This window comes from Neophocaena asiaeorientalis, unplaced genomic scaffold, assembly GCF_003031525.2.
Source record: "Neophocaena asiaeorientalis asiaeorientalis breed wild unplaced genomic scaffold, Neophocaena_asiaeorientalis_V1.1 scaffold57, whole genome shotgun sequence".
Classification (NCBI taxonomy): domain Eukaryota; kingdom Metazoa; phylum Chordata; class Mammalia; order Artiodactyla; family Phocoenidae; genus Neophocaena; species Neophocaena asiaeorientalis.
The window spans coordinates 2,799,952-2,808,860 of record NW_020172731.1 but is presented as its reverse complement, the minus strand read 5'-3'; positions in this window follow the sequence as shown (position 1 = coordinate 2,808,860).

Sequence of the window (8,909 nt, the reverse complement as noted above, 5' to 3'; positions counted from 1 at the left end):
AAACACATTTTGGGTTTTGCCTAACCCAGAACATTGGAAAAGTAGTTCAAGATGTTTGATGAACCCAAAACACGGCTGGGTTCACCCATCCCTAATCCCCTGTGGTAATAGCAAAGGACAGGCAGAGGCAGATTTTAGGTGCAGAAATCTAGTTCAGGTTTTTATCATGGTCGCCCCAAACTATTGGATAACTCAAGAATGCCTTACCTTGTCTAAATCAAATTTGTGCTATGTGCTTTAAACAACCTCTGTTTAAGGACTGTAGAATGTGTGTTTTATATGAAGGGTGTGGTTCTACATAATTATAGCAGCTTCTGTGTACCCACTCAACAAAAAAGAGAAATCATAAGGTTTATGCTTACCTAAAGCATATCAAGAGATGCAGAGACTTCAGTATTAATCTCAATGACTATTCATTTGAATTGAATAAGAAATTTATCAATTATTTCTACCTCTAAAATTAATTAAAATGTGCTAAAGAAGACTATGGGCTTCAAAAAGAAGCAACATGTACTATAGTCAATATTGTGAAATTTTATTTCCTTTTTCCAGCTTGATTTTATTCCTATACAAGAAATGAGCAGCATATATGAGCAAGTCATTAAATTATCAGAGTATAACTTTATACCAAAAGCAACCATTCATTTCTGATTTAGGGAACTGACTGAATTGCTTTACAGTTGAATTTATGACTAAATCTTTGTGAGGAAACAAATGTGGAAAAAAAAAGTTATTTATATTCCATCGTCCTTCTTCTCTTCCAATAAACAAATAGCCAGGGAGAGACACAGATCACTGACCCACATTAATGCATATAAACAAATTCCTATGAATTGATGGCTCAGAGAATTTCAAATTACAGCATAAAATATTCATATTGTAATATCAAGTTCATCATGTAGGAATGCTGATGACCTCAATTAAGGTAGCGTGTTAAAGATAACATCTAAAGTGTAATCTAAATGTGAGTTTTTGTAACAGGTAATATATAAATGTAAGATATATTCTAGAACCCTAAATTAGTAAATACAAGTGATATTTTATCATACAAGTTGCAGGATTAAAAAGTGCTTTTCACAAAAAGAAAAATTATTATATTATGCACTAATGATAGGCTATTTTCCACAACATGATAAGAAATTACTAAGAAGATATAAAGGTCTGTTTTTACATATCTTTATACAAAAAGGCTATATTTTAAAAAGATTCTCTGTTTGTTTACCTACTCAAATAATAGATTACAAATAAGTAATTTTTATTTTTAAACAAAGAACTGGAAGGTAATTGATTCATAAAGTATTTATATAAAAATGTGTGAATATGGAGAATTTATTTTTGATAACAAAAAATAGAACTACAACACTTTAAATAATGTTTTCCATCAGCCTTAACTTTCTGAAACTGGGAAACTAAAACATAGTTTTATCATTGCTAAAGGAATGTCATCAATCTGCACTGAAGACCTATACTTTAATTCTAGGCCCTAAATCATAGCCTTTGGATTCTTATTTACCATACAATTAACTTGATTATCCCACAAATATTTACTGAGTACCTACTATGGGCAAGACACCCATAGGGAATGGCACAGAAAAATGTAAAAGAAGACAAAAATTGTATTGCCTAACAGTGTAACAATGGGTGCTATTAGGAATCATTTAATTTATGGTGAGTTTATTTTGTTTAAAAAGATAAGGACGTGTAGAACAAAGTTTTAATCAACTTGAATTTAATGTGATTTTTGTATCATATAGAGACAATTGCACAAATGCTATGCATAAGATATTATAGTGTGTGTATGAATAAATAATACAAATAAGTATAGAATGCTTAATGTTGCATAACAGAACAGCCCTGGGGCAGGGACTAGGTCTTAACAGAAGGTAATTTCAAAGTTGTCTGTGAGGAAGATTATCAATTATCTTAAAAAATCTTTGGCTACTGATGAAAATTACAAGGAATATAGCCTGCTTCCAGCTAAGTTGATAGAGATAAATAGAAAATATTAGCCATCTAGATGTGTATTCCAAGGACTACATGTAGCCAAATTACCAGGAGAATTTGCTAACAAGAGCAGTTTTCTGATAGTGGAACTTCTGGAGCAAGACCCATCCATCCTAATTGTTAACAAGATTTTCAAATGATTCTTAAGCACATTAACTTTTAAAAACCACTCTTCTAAGTTCTATCAGGAATCTTTTTGGAAAGATGACAGGGAGAGCTTTGGCAGGTAGCCAGTGAGCAGATATCTAAGAGCGCTACTCTCTTATGCTATATAAAGATACTCTAATGCAAATAACAGTGATTTGTAAGGTTTGGGGAACATACATTTTGCCATATGTAGGTTTAATACTAGAGCCATTTACTAGCTATATATTGACATTTACCATAAATAGATGGTTTAATTGTATTTATAAACCAGATATGGTGTTTCTATCTTGTTACTTTCATATGTCAGCTTCGTACAAGTCCTAACATGGCTACACACCTAGCATTTGACAGCAACTTTTATTGGGAAACTAGGGAAAAAGTGAAAGAACTCAGATAGGAAAGTATATTCCCCAAATTACTGACACATGAGGCTAATGTTATCAAACACTTTAAAAAGTTTCCCATCAAAAATGATTATTTTCTATTTTTCTAGTTCTAATTTTCTAGTTTGGGTTATGTTTCAGTTATATGGAAAATATATTCATAGGGAAAGGTATTCTTTAACTATCTCAGATAAACTAGATATAACTGAGATTATGTTTTCATTTTACTTCTTTTTTATTTCTTTATAGGTCCAGTAATAAAATAAAAAATTAATAAAACAATTTGGGGAAAGTGAAACAGAATAAAGTACACCATACCAGCAGCTATCACATATGTAAATGCAGGTACAACAAGTAAGTAGAAATACTAAGAGATATATGGAGTTGATAGATCAGGGAATTGAAGGGGCAGAAACGCAGAGCCTCCCCTAAGTACCTGTCCTACTCAGATCACCTTCACTTTTAGCATTTTCTGCTTAGAAAAAGAGTGGTCTTCAGGCATTAATGCACTCAATTTCCCCTCCTCATAGTTTCACCACAACATACACATTTAACCTTACAATTTTTACCTTTTTTCCTCTGATCTGAGAGAGAGGTGACCCTGCTGTCTAAGGCTATCATTATACTTCTCTTCCTCCTCTCCTGAGTTTGTCTCACTTCATACAGCCTCCCTCCCTCTTAAGGCACCTCCTTAAATCATTCTTCTATTCACAGTCAAGGTTGTAGCAAAAATCTCGACATTCACCTTCATTTAGTTATTGCCCATTCTTTCTTCAACTCACTTGTAATTGAATTCCACCTCTACTGTGCCACTAAAATTACTCTTATTAATGTCACCAATGGTTAACCCTAATGGAAGTTTTTTTTTTAAATCTATGTGAATCTTTAATTCTAATTCATTAATTTTACTTTTGAAAAATGTCAAATTATAAAATTTTATGATTATAATTTAGCTGATCACTATTAGTTTGGGGAAAATGCAGCTCTCCATTTCTTTCTAACATGAAGACTTCCCCAGTTATTTTAAACTAAAGTTTTAAGGGACACTATTACCTATACAGTGCAAAACCACAGCATGCATGTATACCAGGGACAAAAATGCTTCTAGAGACAGACAACAGTCCCACGCATTGAAGTATCAATACAACAACAAAGTAACAGCAGTAGAGTCTGTCCATATACCATATCTTAGCACATTGGTCCCACTGACATGTTAGACTCTAGCTTGCATAGCAACAGACTATCCAAGACCTGTAAATTGCCACTTGCTTTTATAGCTTAATAATTTTGAAAAACTTTCACAAAACTGATCAGTTTCTTGGTGTTTTGTCAGTAACTATGTTTTTTGACTTTATATGAGTTTTAACAAAATTTACATAGGTACTTTAGCAATCAGAGCAGATGAGATAAAAATGTATTTTTAAATGATTACAAGAGTTAACTGTTTTACAGAGTTGCAATCTTCCTGTTGTATCAAAATAAAGAAGAAAATGGCCAGCACTCTGCATAAGAGTCACCATTCTTGGTCAGTCATGAGCCATAAGCAAATGATTGCTTCAAACTGTTCTCTGGAAACAGAGAAAATCATTTTTAAATGACTATACATACATTATAACAAATGTTCTGGCTTTCCAGAGATAGACACTGAAGAGACAGCAGTCTATTGAAAAAAGTAATAATACTCAATTATCCAAGACTTTATTTTTACCATCTTTGACCTATTTTGACCCTTTAAGTCTCTCATTCTTCCTCCTGCTGTTTATATATAGGTGAATAGCTGTATCTTGATATGCGGAGTGAGAATACATGTAAGTTTAATATGAATATGACAATTAGTGCTATGTGATAATGAATGAAAAATATTTAACTTTATGATCTATGGTTCATTATATTATTATACAGTATATTAATCTTATATAATATTAATGCTAATTATTATTATTAATTATTTATTATTCATAAATGTCTTTTTCAGATTTTCATGTACCATGAAGGGTCCTTTTAGCCTACTTCTCTTTCAGATTCTGGCAGAATATATAATAATGCTAGCAACAATAATCATAGTATTTATTATTATTATTAAGATTTTTGGCCAGTTATTAGGATCACATTTTAAAATGAAAATTATAACAATAATAAAGTAGCTAATAAGTAATAAATTACTGAGCACTCAGTAAGTGCCAAGTACTGTTTTATGCTCTTTATATGCATTATCTCATTTAATAATCTGGAGCCTGAAGTATAATACATTATTATTAATATCCCCATTTTTAGGTCAGGAAATGGAGGTACGGAGAAATAAAGCACATCGTCTAGGATCAAAGGGGTAGTAAATGGCAGAGCAGGATTTGAGCTGACACTGTCTCTTTCTGGAGCATGCACTCTTAAAGAACATCCAACGAAAATGAGAATTTCATGCCATGTCATGTCAAGTACAGTACATAGAAAAAGATCTTTATGACACCATTTAAATACCATGTTATGCGTTCAGTATTTGCAAACAAAGAATAGGGAGAGAATAACTGTCTCCAAGGGGAACAAAAATGAGATGGCTTGGCTTTATGGATGTAGAGAGACCTCTGAGCCTCTGAAGAAGGAAGAGGAATTTTTTAGGACAAAGTGAGGAAGCACATTCCAAGCAAAGGGAAGAACAGTGAAAAAGGCATTGAAGTGAGAGAGGGCCCTGCACTTTCAAGAACCTCAAAATTCCCCAGAACATAAACTTCTCAGAGAGGAGAAGAGAGATGGTAGGCAGAGGCCAGATCATCGGGGATCTTACATGCAATGCGAAGGAGGTTGTGCTTCCTAAAGGCAATTGTCATTGCCGGGTTTTGAAAAAGGAAGTGATATGAAATAATTTGCCCTTTAGGAAAATCATTCTGACAGGAAGTTTGAGGGTTGAGTTGAGGGATATAAGAGGAGACGGGAAAATGAATTAGGAAACACCTCCAATAATTCAGGCAAAAAAAAAAAAAGATGAAATTATATAGTGATGACAGGGATGAAAAAGAAAGGATCAGTTCAAAAAAATTGAGAGGTAGAATAAAATGTGGTCTGAGGGTGGGGTAAGAAAGAATAGAGTCAAAATAACCTGAAATGTTCTGCTTGACTAAGTAACACAAGGAAAGACTTAGGGATGAGAACTAAGAATGTTGCCATCATGGAGAAGAAAGAGAAGGCATTCTCTGAAGTTCTGAAAAGGAGCTGTGGAGCCAGTGAGGCTGACTTGGATCAATATAAAAAGTGACATCATAAATCCCAACCTTGTGATGTGTTTGTGATGTGTTTGTGCCTTACTTCTGATGACTTTTGAAGACTGACTGCTATTCATTATGAAAATTTATTTTAATAACCTGTACATCCTGCTCTTCATATTAGAGGTGAACATAAGTCAAATTTCCCAAGGAACAAAATTTTACTCAACCAAGGAAATTGTAGTTGTAAGTGATTAATAATTTTGCTGCCTTCAACTTTAAATCAGTTTATCTTTGAAACTAAAGGGCTTCCACACTAAAATTCTAACTATCATTGGAAGATATTAGAGATTGAGCGTAATTTAATTGTTTGGGAGAACATATTACAGACTAGCTTCAGATTAACAAGCATCATCCTTTATCTTAGTCCTGCTGTATGGAGTACCAGGCTCCCTTGACCAAAGTGTTCTTTTCATCACTACCTGACAACCTCTGGCACAAGTAACCCTGTATCCCATCTGCCTCCGTCCAACTTCACAACACAAAAGAGTGTATTTATCACGCTCAGGGCCACTCATGTGTGTATCACGGCTGTAGGAAGCTATAGCTGCCAATAAAAAGTCCATGGATCTAAATGGACAGCATTTGGCATTAACAGGATTACAAATTAGAGATGTGATGTGGAAACCCCAAGTGTCTTTAGAAACAGGAAAAATCGACATGTATCATACAGTGGTTAAGCAAGCTAAGAGCATGGCTCTAGAGTCAGAATGCCTGGTTTCGGTGACCAGCTCTGCTAACACAGTGGTGTGACCCAAGCATGTCACCCAAGCCTCTACTCTCAGCTCCTCACTAAAGAAATTGAGTTGTTGCAAAGATGAAAAATAATGATATATGTAAAGCATGTAGCATGGTACATGGCATATAGTAAGAGCTTAACAAATAAGACACACTAAAATTATTATTATCACTATTATTGTGATTGGCCATCCCGTGTCCCCTGCAGCGGCAGGCGGACTCTCAACCACTGCGCCACCAGGGAAGCCCTGTACCATTTTTTTACATTGAATCTAATGACATCTTCCACTTCTGCACACCTGGAAGTCAAATGACTGTCCTTCCTTTTCAGAAATCTGCCTTTATCTCTAATCGCAGTCAGGACTAATAGGCCTGGTGGGCACATAGTCCAAGCGGGCCCTTCTGGGCTGAGCTCCCTGAGATGTGAACCTCCACACTCCTGTAGGTCCTAGTTTCACTTTACGTCCTTTACATGCTTTCACCATGTCACCTCTTATAGTCAGCCCTGATTTTTAAGGTTTTAATTTTAAGTTTAAGGATTGAAGATTTTAAGATTTAGACTTTTAAGTTTAGATTTTAGGTTTTAGGATTTAAGATTTTTAAAGGTTAAGAATAGCCTTACATTTGGAACCGGATGAGCTATCTTCCAGACAGACTGAAGAAATCCTAAGAAAAACTGATTCAGTACTATCTGGACTGTGCTATCAAATAGTAGCTACTTTAGCAAGCCTAAAGAAAAAAAATAATTTGGTCTTAGTGCTCTGTTACACATATTTGGGGCAAAGGAAAGTACACTGCTATGAAAGTTTTCAAGATATTAAAAATGAGATAAAAACAAATGAGAGGAAAACAGAAATTCAGTTCATGGACCTGAAATCACTATAAGTGAAATATAGAATCAATAGCTACTCTAATCTCAAATGATGAAAAAACAATCCTGACCTCTTAATATTACTCTTTAAAACTCTCCCTCCTTGATCCTCTTATGGCAGTTTTAACCTCTTTGATCATTAAATATATTATATTATATTATTTATTGTATTATATCATACTATATTATTATTTTCAGTTTATTTATTTATTCAACAAATATTGATTAAACACTATAATCCAGGTGCTGCATGACATGTTGGATATAAAACAATGACAATAGGAGAAGATGTGTCCTTGCACATTTCAAAATATAGTCGAGGAACTAGATATTAAATAAACATGCAGTTGCTCTGAAACAATAGAGATGGGCACACTGAGACTGTCTGACTGGAAGGATGTAGTTTTTACTGTAGAGTTAGGGAAAGCTTACCTGAAGACATGACATTCAAACTGAAACCTGAACGTTTTATTATGTTGACTACTTAGCAAAGTGAAAAGTGTGGGCACAGGGTTATTGCAAACAGACCAATGAGGGGGTACAAAGGCCCTGCAGCAAGGAGAGGACCTCTTGCACAATCTGAAAAGCAGACATGGTGCCAGCTGTACTCCTTCCCCTTTTCTCTCCATATGTAGGGTGACAGAATAGCTTCAGTAAAAACGATGTGTGCTTAAACAGCCTACCACAAAAAAATGTCTAAGCAAGAGAAGAGCATAACATATAACAAAAAGAGCACAGTGGCCACTTCTTTAAGATTCGTTTTTTGCTCCCCTCCAACTTGGTTGTCACTGAGAATTCCTACAATCAGGTTTACTTATGAGCATTACCTGTGGCATCTCAACTAGGTTTTCCTGGACCTTTTGCTGGGTCTGCTTAATGTAAAGAGGTTGTTCCAGAATTGTTCCAGAACAGCTCACTCTGTTTCTCAAGTTAATCATTTTGATGACTGAACAAAAGTGAAGAGTAAACTATTTGGAATTTGCCCAGGTAATAAAAGAAACCTGAGTTTAATTTGTAATAAATTATGTGAACTAAGACTTGTTGCCAAACATATCTTTGTTTCTCCACCATAAAGGCAGAAACAGCACAAATCCATATGACTTTTAATAATTCTATGGAGATTACATTTTATTTAGGAATGGAAATCCAGTATAAGACAAAATTATAGTATTCATAAATTCTAACTAGTTTATGGGTTTCGGATCAAAGTTGTACAAAGCTCAAGGTGACATTTATTTACTTCATATTTTAGTGAGCAGTTCTGATTTATTACGTCAGACACAATTGAAAACACGCTTTCATAAAATACTACAGAATAATTCCACATAAAGGTGAGGTAATCAACCCCTCATAGCTTAACAAGAAAGGTTCTTATTGAATCATATATTCTTGAAATCATCTGGTTTTGTGTGTGTGTGTGTGTAAAATACTTTCATTATTAGCATATCAGCATCACAATTTTCTCATATGCCCATTAGGGAGATTTGCCTCGGTTGGCAAATGAGGTAACTT